Source organism: Balaenoptera ricei, chromosome 14 (assembly GCF_028023285.1).
Source record: "Balaenoptera ricei isolate mBalRic1 chromosome 14, mBalRic1.hap2, whole genome shotgun sequence".
Classification (NCBI taxonomy): Eukaryota; Metazoa; Chordata; class Mammalia; order Artiodactyla; family Balaenopteridae; genus Balaenoptera; species Balaenoptera ricei.
This window is the reverse complement of record NC_082652.1, coordinates 46,364,395-46,376,339: the sequence shown is the minus strand read 5'-3', so window position 1 is coordinate 46,376,339 and position 11,945 is coordinate 46,364,395.

Below are 11,945 nucleotides of genomic sequence, written 5' to 3'. Positions count from 1 at the left end.
GAAAAATTTTGCAATAACTGCAATACAAAGGCCATAATCAAAAAAAAACAAAAACAAAAAAAAACGCCACTATCTTTCTAATCATCAACACATGTACAAGAAATTTTTTGAAAGGAAGACCTATATTTCAATATCTTCAAACAAAAATGATTGGCTGAGACATCCCCTACCATACTGGTGTTAAGTTGTTAAGGGGAAGAGTGCTGTGGAACTCTGGGGAGGGTCTCTCAATTCAAGATGTTTATAAGCCAAGTCGGTGACTTCCTGTCCATAGGTGGGGTTGTTTGTGTGCACTATGCATGAAGATGTAGCCATGAGGAGAAGCTAAGAGTGCTGGAAGAGAAAAGGGTCTGAAACCATTGAAGTATATTATCCAACCTGGAGCAACCCCAATTTAAGACTCATTTTTCTGTGATATAATAAATGTCTACATTTGTAGGCCAGTGCTAGTTGTGCTTTCTGTAAGTTGAAATCAAATGCATCCTAACAGATATAGTATCATTACTGAAAGAAACAGACATGGAATAATTTTTTTTGAACCAAACATTTTACCAGTATGTTACTGTAGAAAGGAAGCCAAAAGGTGCTGCCTATCTCTGTTTGAAACTTTTTGTTTGTGTTTGTGAAGAAGTTACATAACTTCTCTGAGGCTTAATTTTTTAATTCTTCAAAAAGTAGTAATAATACCTCTTCTGAATTCCCATCCCTGAAGGTGTGAAATCTAATGATAACATCACATGTAAAGTTTTTTTTTTTTTCTTAAATTTAATCAGCTGTGAAATTCTATGTGGGCAAGGAGAATGTGAGTCATTAAATGTGAACAAAAAGGTAACAGCAGGAATAATGGGTTTTTGTTTTTGTTTTTCTACTACCCCTGTTATAGTGGGGCTATAAGGCATCTAAACAACTTTTGGTTTGAAAGGAATCACACACAGGCGCGGTGGAGCCCTGCTTCCCTCTATTTAGTAGCCCAAGAGTGTCTGATGGTCTCGCCCCCACTGTCTGGCATCTACAGGCTCACGTATGACAGGGCTTGGCCAATTAGATCCTTTCACTAGGACTTGGATTCGTCAAGAGTGAAACTAAACTGTCATGGGTAGTCAGAGTTTACCGACACAGCTGTGGAGAGGTTAAGGTCTGGCAGCCAGGACTAGCGTCTGGGAGCAATGGCATCACCTCTTTCTACAGCCCACTCGTTGGGAGCTCCTGTCTTGACTGCACCTTTTAGACTGAAAGCTGTCATAACTTCTGATATGTTTAAGTTAGCCACAGGGGGTTTCTGTTATTTGCAGTTAAGAAGCATCTGAGTACATCTAAAAGTTTTTAATGCATAATTAAAAATGTAAAGCAGATGAAAGATATTATTTGTAAAAATTATGTCCTAGACTCTATTAACTGTGTTCTAAGCCTATTGTTCATGGAATACTTCATGATTTGAAAAATTGAAAATGTGAAAGTTTAACAAAAATAAATAGCATAATATTATCTACTTTTGTTTCCACTTTTATTTAAATCAAACTTAGGTAAGAATATTAGCTATTTTACTAATACTGATGTTATTATTGTAGAAGATGATGAAAACTTGCTCGATTCAAAAGCAGATTAGAGTTTTATCTATCAATTTGAATAGAGTTCACTAAGCTTTTGTGTGAATCACAAGAAGGAAGGGGAGGAAATTGGAATAGCTTTCTACATATCATCCTGAGTGTTAAAATGTAATTTTCCTAAACACTTGTGTCGATGTTCTTTAAAAAGAAAAAATAGAGAAGTAGAGGAGGAAAAAGTAAAGACATTTTAAGGCTATTTTATAGACAGGTGGATGTGGTTGCATTATATAGTATGTATACTGTATTATGTATTGGAAATGGTTGCAATAAAGACTCAAAAACAAATTCTCAAAGTATGATCCCAGCAGAGCACCAACAGCATCACCTGGAAACTCGTAACAAATGAAAATTCTCAAACCTCACCCTAGACCTACAGGTTCAAAAGCTCTGAAGGTGTCCCAGCAACTTCTGTTATAGTGAACACTCCAGGCTGTTCTGCTGCATGTTAAAGTTTGAAAACCGCCACTAGCCTGCACAGTTTGGTAAAAGAAACCAAAACAATGGAAGTAAGTCATTCAACTCTGCTTCTGCTGATGCACCTCACACTCTGTTGTAATTTATTTGGTAGCAGGTCTATCTCCCCTAATTGATTATATTTATATCAGCAGTTATGTCTTCTGTGAATCTCTGTCACTTGCCAAAACATATCTATCAGATACCAAACTTAACATTTCAGATGAACTCCAAAAAAGGAAACAAACATTGACAATTGAATAAAGCTTTTTAATGGGTTATACAGTAGCTATTGTCATATTTTTCTTCTCACTACTCTTATATTAATGAAAAAAATGACAAAGGTTATCTTGGGTAATTGTCTTTGGATGAGCTGTGTGTCAATACCAACAGTCTGATTGTAATACTTTCTAAAATACAACCTGCCTTTATTTAGTCATTCATATTATATGGTAGAGATATTCTTATTTTTAAATTGATTTTACTATGATAAAGAAAAATTACTTCAGCAGTATCTCAATCCAACTCAAAATGGTAGTGATGCACATTAGCCGCAATTATTATGAAAAGCATTGTTCTATTTTCCTGAAACAATTTGAAATCATGCAGAAGAAGTATTCATAGAGAAAAATTAGGAGCAGTAGCTGCTTGTTTCACTCTGTTCTTGTTTTGTTTTGCTTCTGAGCTCAAATTGAAGAAAGAGATGGTTATAGCACTCTAAATAGTAAAATGTTTCTTCCTCAAAATCTTTATTTTTTTCCCTCGTGATAATTAAAGGAAAAAAAAGATATTTGCTGTTTCAAGGTACCAGTTGATTATATAGTTTAAAACAGCTCAACTATACGATTTCATATATACATTTAAGTAATTGCCAGTGTTCTTTGAAATAAAATTTAACTATGGGACCTTTTCAGCATTAACAGTTATGCATGAAGGAAATTAAGCACCTCCATATCCAGAGAACTAACAAGACATTGATCCAATAGGACTGTATGTGTTTCGTGTTTTGTATCTTATAACCTATAAGATATCTTATAACCTATAAATGATGCATTTTCCACATCATTTTATCAGCAAACTGTTAGAGATAAAATATTAGGAACAATGCCTCTGATTTCAATCATGGCATTCAAATTGGTTGAAGCTCGGTATAATAAATAACTTTGGGAGCCTCAGGTACAAGATGAAAATAAATTACCAACATTTACCAAAAGTAATTAAAAATAATTTATTTCTGCCACATGTGATTCCTTATATTCTCTTTAAAAACCTTTACTTAATTACACAAAATATATTTGTTCTTTGAAGAAGAAATGGAATATACTGCTAAATGCACCAATTAAAATGCAAAATAAATCTGTAATCATATGTCTTGCTGTATAACCTTCCAAATTTTGTCTATATGTATGTTTCTTTAAGAAAATACATAACATATATAAACCTACATCAACAATTCTTTAGAAAAAGTATGATAGTAACGTGACTCCATGTGTTACAAATACACATATCTTTATCATCATTTTTAATGGCTGGATAGTATTTCATGGAAGTATTGTGTCATAATTTGCTTAATCTTAGGTTGATAATATTAACTGGCTTTTTTCCCCTAAATTTAGGTATTTTAAACTGTGCCTTTCTATATTTTTATACATAGAGCCATGCAATTTATTTTCTTATGATACATTCTCAGAAATGTTTGCGTGTCTTAAATATCTTTTTCTTTACTAAGACTTTATTTTTTAGAGCAGTTTTAGGATCACAGCAAAATCGAGGGGAAGATACAGAGACTTTCTCTGTACCTCTGGCCCCCACACATGTGTAGCCTCCCCTGTTATCCACATCCCCCATGAAAGTGGAAAGTGGTACATTTATTATAACTGAAGAAACACTGACACATGGTAAGCACTCAAAGTCTATAGTTAACATTAGGGTTCACTCTTGGTGGTGTACATTCTGTGGGTTTAAACAAATGTATAAGGACATGTATCCATCATTATGGTACCATGCAGAGTATTTTCACACCTCCCAAACCCTCTGTGCTCTGCCTATTCATTCCTACTCCCCACCCCCAACCTCTGATCTTCTTATTGTTTCCACAGTTTTGCCTTTTCCAGAATGTCATATAGTTGGAATCTTACAAAATGTAGCCTTTTCAGATTGGCTTCTTTGACTTAGTAAAATGCATTTAAATTCCTCCATGTCTTTCCATGGCTTGATAGCTCATTTTTTAGCCTTGAATAATAATATTCTACTGTCTGGATCAACCACGTTTTATTCAACTGTTCACGTACTGAAGGACCTTGGTTGCTTCCAAGTTTTGGCAATTATGAATAAAGTGGCTATAAATATCTGTGGGCTGATTTTTGTGTGCACATAGTTTTCAACTCCTTTGGGTAAATAATAAGGAGTACGACTGCTGGAAGAATATGTTTAGTTTTGTGAGGAAATCTTCAAACTGTCTTCCAAAGTGTTTGTACCATTTTGCATTTCAATCAGCAACATATGAGAGCTCTGTTGCTCCATATCCTTTGGCCATTCTAATACATGTGTAGTGACATCTCATTGTTGTTTTAATTTGCATTTTTCTGATAACACATGATGTGGAGAATCTTTTCCTATACTTATTTGTCATCTGTATAGCTTCTTTGGTGAGGTGTTTGTTAAGGTCTTTGGCCCTTTTTTTTTTTTTTTATTGGGTTTTGTTTTCTTATTTTTCAGCTTTAAGAATTCTTTGTATGTTCTGGATAACAACACTTATCAGATGTGTCTTTTGCAAATATATTCTCCCAGTCTGTGGTTTGTCTTCTCATTATCTTGACATTGCCTTTTGCATAGCAGAAGTTTTTAATTTTAATGAAGTCCAGATGCACGGTTGTCTCCTATGCTTATAGCGTGTTCAAGACTCCTTATTTGAATAGTAGACAGAAACAACACATCCTTTTGAAATATCCTATATTGTATGTTCATATTCCATGCTTTTATTTTCTCCCAGGGCAATAATCTTGTTGTTGTTGACTTATTAAAAAGCTATACTTTGACACAATAAAACCAATGTACAAATTGTAGATGATTCAAAAATTGAATTGAAATTTGAGATGATTCATATAATTATATTTATAATGGGTATAACTAAACAGAAACTTTAAAATCTTATATCAAGATAACTTTCTACATCATCCTTTATGTTATTTGAATACACTGACAAAACAAATCATCATATCATATGGTAAGGATGATTATTTTCTTCCAACTTACGTTAGTGATTTTGAAGGCAGAGAGCTGAGTTTTCTCAGGCAGCAATCAAACCGAAAAGAAAGCCTAATGTTCGGGGGAAAGTAGTAAATAGTATGAGATTGCTCATGATTAAAATAGTGTCTTGTAATTTGTTCAGTATCATAGTGTGAGACAGGATATTGTGATACTTAAGAAAAGAGAATACATTGTACATGTACAAAATTTTTAATACAAAATTTGGATTATTTTATGACTGTGTCTACTTTTCCATAATTAAACAATCCTATTTCATTGATCTATCAATGAACCAATGATACTGTAAACTTTTTTTAGCATTCAGGAAAATTATATGCAAAACTATCAAGATTTCTAACTCAAGAGTTTAGTTTAACCTCTGCTTTTTAAGGGGAAAAAAGTGTTTACTTACAAAAATGTAGAATCCTATAATCTTCTTCTGCTAAGGATGAGTAGAGTTTCAAGGGATGAGAGAGTGAGGGCTCAACAGGTGAGGATTATGTATGGAAAACTGTTTTTGTAGATGACAGGGGAACTTTTGGCTCTGTTTGGGAGTATAATACTGGATGTCATAACCTGGAGAATATCTTGAAGTCAAATCTAGGAAAGCAATAATCCATGATTCTAGGAGGACAATTTACTAAGCACCCAAAATGAGGAAGGTAAACAGCCTAGACATTCCATAGAGAGAAGCAAAATTATCCTTACTAAAGGATTCTGGTTATATTCCAGATCTGTGGAAAAGCCTGCAATAATTTTTTTATATATTCAATGAAAAGTTTATGATGATTAAACAAGTGTATTTTAAAAAGCTACCATGAAATAAAGCTGTGAGATATATATTTCCATTATAAAAAAAGTTTATTTTTGGTAGGTTTCTTAGGATCTCCTTATCACCTGGTTTTAAACTGATCTACTGACAATTTTTTAAAATATTTATTTATTTATTTATTTAATTTATTCTTTTGGCTGCTTCAGGTCTTCATTGCAGTGTGCGGGCTTCTCTCTAGCTGTGGCGTGAGGGTCTTCTCTCTCTAGTTGTGGCGCATGGGCTCCAGGGCTCATGGGCTCTCTAGTTGAGGCACCCAAGCTCAGCAGTTGTGGCGCACGGGCTTAGTTGCCCCGAGGCATGTGGGATCTTAGTTCCCTGACCAGGGATCGAACCTGCGTCCCCTGCATTGGAAGGCGGATTCTTTACCGCTGGACCACCAGGGAAGTTCCCTCTACTGACAATTTATAACAGAAAAATGACAACAATGAAAACACATAAACAGTCATGCAAGTTAAGGATTAAGGTTCTGACAAACCTCTGCTCAACTATGGACTCTGTAATTAGGTTGTGTGATCTTGAATAATGTAATTTTTTTTAAGACTCCCTTTTCTCATTTGTACAATAACAACTACTATGTCATTATATGTAATATAATTCTCTATGACGATGGAAGAGGTTCTGAGCAAATACCAGCATTTGAAGCAGGAATTTATAAAACAGAACAAGTTCTCTTGGCATCCTTTGGAGAGATGTGCTTGGCCTAGGGCACAGCTGGCCACACAGTGAGTCTAGAATTCTGTAGAATGACTCCAGCAGAGAAAAGCCTCTCCGCTGTTGTTTTGTTTTTAATGAATCGAGCATAGGAGTGGACTTATGGGACTCAATGACAAAGAGAATGCTATAACAACAAAAATCTTGGAGAGAAACTCTTCAAGGAAGGATGGGAGAGCTGGCTGTAGTCCCTGGAGACTAAAGAACTGGGATCTTTCTCCCTTAAAGCTGAGGTCAAGAATAGCCTTTCCTCCTGGAAAGGAGAACCCCATTTTTCCAACCAGCTCTTCACCAGGCGATCCAGAGAGTGCTCCCAAGGTCATTTACTGGACAGTGCTGTTTGTGTATAAAGTGCACAATGCACTGTTTGTATTTTCATAAAGAATTAATGAGGGAGAGCTATTTTAACTACTGTTATGCACAAGTATTTGAAAGCAGTAACTGATGTGAGGCTCCCCTGTGATGCAAAATGTGTTAAATCTCTACTAGGGGCTCATTTCTGTGCTTGTGGCTCATTCACAGATGGTTGAAGTAGCTACAAATCTGATCATTAACTTAATGATAATAATTCTATTTGTCATTAGGAGAATAAAAAGGTGGTTTATAGATTTGGATATTAACTGTGCTAAACCTAACTGGCATGAAAAATGCAATATTCCTTTAAGAGCTCAACAAGTCTCTTAGAGCTTCCAATTACTACTGTTCTATCTATTATTATCATCATTATTATTATTCACATACATAAGAATGTCAATACTTAAAATGTTCAAGTAAAAATTAAAACGTGGAACCAATGTCAATAGCATACAATGTCAATAGTATTTCAAATCAGTGCAATTACATGAATCACTGCTTTACAGTACAATGGCTTGACATTAATAATTGTTTCTGAAGGATAATGTCATTCTGCTTTCCATATCTTTCTTATTCTCCTGCTGAATAAAGCATGGATGAGGGAAATTAATGGAAATGACCCTAATCAATTAAGTGACCTGTGAGGAGGCTGAAAGTACTGTCAATCTTTGGATATCATCAATGCAAAATATCCTTATTTATTTATTTTTTGAATATAGTGTGAAGCTATAGAGTGAAGTGTCTATAGAGTGTCTCTCACCTTGTCTCCAATCCAAGCACTTACCCTCTCCACAGGCAACTACTATTAGCAGGTTTCTTTGAATATAATTTAAGGGATATTCTATACAAATATAGGCAAATTAATAAATGAATTTTTTTAGAAATAAAAATTGTATAATATACATGCTTTCTTCATAACTTTTTATTAGCAATAATGATTTTTTTCCTCAACAGTCATAAATACATTTTTATTCTCTTATGGCATGTTGCATAGATTTGATTAGCTCTGTAGATCAGTTCCTGAAGAGGAAATGCTGGTCAAATTGCTTGAACATTTGTTATTCTTAGAAATATTTCAATTAGGCTCCCACCAGGAATATATAATTGCTATTTCTCCATATCTTTATCAACACAGTATTTGTCAAACTTTTAAAAACCTGATAACATTTTAGTATAATTTTAAATTTCATTTACTTTCATTTAAAATGAGTTTGGCATTGTGCACATATTTAAGAGAAATATGTATTTCCTTTTTGTTGAACTGTATGTTCAAATAATTTGCACACATTTTCCTATTGGATCATTGGTCTTTTCAGTGAATCATAGATGCCATTTATATTTTAGGAAAATTAGATCTTTGAGAAATGGGTGTTTTATTTTTCAGGTTATCACTTAAAATTTAAACTTGATTATATTGATTATTGCAGTCATAACTTATTAATGAATGACTATAAGCTCTATTTTATAGCTTCTGAGTTTTGTGTCTCAACTAGAAATTATGGGCATAAAATAATCTTTCATTATTTGTTCTAATTCTTATATAACATTTTTTTTTCCTTTTTGGGAGGAGGATGATTTTTGTTGAAGTATTATATTTTGCCAGTTGTCAAGCTGTTGCCTCTCTACTTTAAGCTCATTAGTCTCTACTCTGATTAGTGATGCTGTGGCAGAGATGCTGAAACTCCATTTTTGTTCTGCCAGCTCCCTGTTAGCTCTGCCAGTAGGAGTGCTAGAGGGATACTGCAGATCTGGAGGAGGAAGACACTTGCTCCTTACTGCTTGCTTCCCTGTTTGTTCTATTCCTGTCCATTTCCCCACATAATGATTCTACCACTGCAGTTTTTTTTCCTGTATCAACTCCTAGCAGTTTTTGCAATATTTAAAGAACCAGCTGCATCGTGTCTCTCAGAGACACCAGCACCAACCATGGGGCGTTTCCAGATCTGGTGTCTGGGTGCCGGCTCCACAGGTCCCTTCTCCAAGTACAGAGCAGTACTCTCTCCCCAGAGGTCTGGGTTTCTGTACCTTGAGATCGTTCTTTCAATCTTCCATGATTTAAAAAAGCCAATGTCTTCCCTTTGTGTTTCAGTCATAGAAGGGAGAGTGTTCCTCGTAGTTGCTGCTGCTGTGATTCTATGGTGTGATTCCTCTTTTTGCATTTTTTAGATCATCAATAAGTAAACAGTTCATTTAAGTAAAGCACTCCTGTTAAAGTAGTTGATGAGCTGTCTCCTGACTGGATGCTGGTACGAACACACATCAAAACAAAGGGTGATATAAAAGGAGTGCAAAAAACCTTCACAGAGTGAACACACTTGTGTAAAAAGCACCTAGAACAAGAAACAGGCCTTTCTAGCAGCTAAGACACATCTCTCATGTCTCCTTCCAGTGTCTAAATTCTCCACCATAAGGATAACCACTCTTTTGGTTCTTAACCCTATGGATGCATTTTCTCTGTTCTTACACTTTACAGAATCATGTAATGTGTACTTCTTTTTAGTAACTTCTTTTACGGAATACTGCTCTTGAGATTCATCCATGTTACTGACTACAGTTGTTTACTTATCCTCATTAATATATATTATTCCATCAACTGAGTGTATCACAATTTATTCATGAATGGAATTTGAGGTGATTTATATGAATAGTTTTATGAACAGTCTTGTATATGACTTTTGGTAAATATATGCACCAATATTTTAGGGGTATATATCTAGAAGTAGACTTACTGGGTCACAGGTAGCTTTATTATATATTGGCAAATGCTTTTCTAGTGAAACAACTGCAAGCAATTCCAGAAACTCCACATTGCTATTAATACATCTCTTATCTATCTTTTCATTTTATTAATTTTGGTTGGTATAGAGTAGTACTATACTTTGAATTTATTTTCTCTAATGATCAATGAGTTAGAGCCTCTTTTCAATTTGTAGTGGACATTTGGATATTCCCTTTCTTTAAGAGCTCAACTACTTTCTCCAATTTTCCATTTGATTTCCCCCCCTTTTCTTATTGCTCTGTAAGATTTTACATATGTATACATACATATATACTTCAACTCTACAGCTTATCTTTTCACTGTCTTAATTTTGCCTTTCCATAAAAATAGCTCATATTTTATATAGACAGCTTATAAACTTTGATTTTTTCCTTTATGTTCTTGTTTTTGTATTATTTAATACATATTTCTCTACCCCAAGTTCATGGAAATTTTTTCTCCGATTTTTGTCAGGAATAATTATACTATGTGATATATCAATAGAATATTCTTTTCATTTACCCAATATGAATACAAATTGGTCCTCTAATATTTTTTGAAAATACTATCCTTTTAACTTCACTTCAAAGTGTCCTCTGTCATAAATTAGGAGACCATACATCTGTCTGTCTCTATTCTATTGCACTGGTCTATTTGATATTCCTTACACTAAAACTGCTCTGTCTTAATGAATTCAGTGTTATAATACATGTTTCTATCTGATAAAGTCTATCCTCCAACTTTGTTCTTATTCTTTGAAAAACTTGCCTTTGTTTTCCTTGTTTTTTTATATTCACATATAAATTTTAGAATCACTTTATAGAATTCCCCACCCCACCCCAAAATCTGGTTGTCTGATATTGCTTTGAATTTATTGACTAATTTTATGAGCGTTAACATCTTTTAATACTGAATCTTTCAATTTATGAATATTGAGAGTTATTAGTACTTATTCATGACTGGGAAGAATTAATATCCTAAAAATATCCTCATTATATTAATATATAATTTCAATATAATTCTTATCAAATTCTAATAGGATTTTTTGAGGTTGACAAATAAGTATTTAAAAATTGGAGTGAAATTCCTCAAACTGCAAAGACAAACAAACTGAAAACCTGAAAACAAAAATCTGCTAAAGAACCTCTCAGGCAGAAAATTAAAGATGCAAATGTCAACATGTATTGCAAAGCCAGAATTACCAAACAGTCTGATATGTACATAGCAAGAGACAAATAGATTAATATATAAACCAGAGAGCCCAGAAACATATGCCTGTCTTATGGATACAATATACAAAAATAAAAGGTGGTGGACAAATTGCTGGAGAAAGGGCTTTAACTATTAACTGAATTATTAGGCAGATTATTAGCTGTTCATCTGCAGAAAGAATATAAATGGTTCCCAACTACACGCTATAGTAAATAAAAACTTAAAATTAATTACAAACCCAGAATATGGGGCCAAACTATGTGAAACTAAAAAGAAAGTGCTAAGTATTTTTATGACTTCAGTATAAAAACAGATTTCTTACATAAGAGAACAAAAGCATAAATCACTAAGGCAAAGGGATAAACAAACAAATATATTTGACTAGGCCAAAATTAAGTAGTCTGGTACCCCAGATATACCGTAAGACAGCATAGAGTTAAAAGATAAGCAGCAAACTGAATGAACATAATTGCATCACAGATTTATTTTAATATATATTTCAAGGAAAAAAATCCTATAAACTAATAATAAAAAACAAAACACCCTTACAAAATATTGGCAGAAAAAAATAAAAAGCAAATCATAGGTGAGTAAATCCTAATGACCAACTAACCTGTGAAAACATGCTCAACTCACTAGTAAACAAAATAAAATTGAGAAAACAATAAATACATTGCATACCCATTACATTGGTCAGTATTAATAACTCATAAAAAATCAAATGTTGAAAGAAATGTGGTATGGCAAGAGCTTGCATACATTTCAGCTT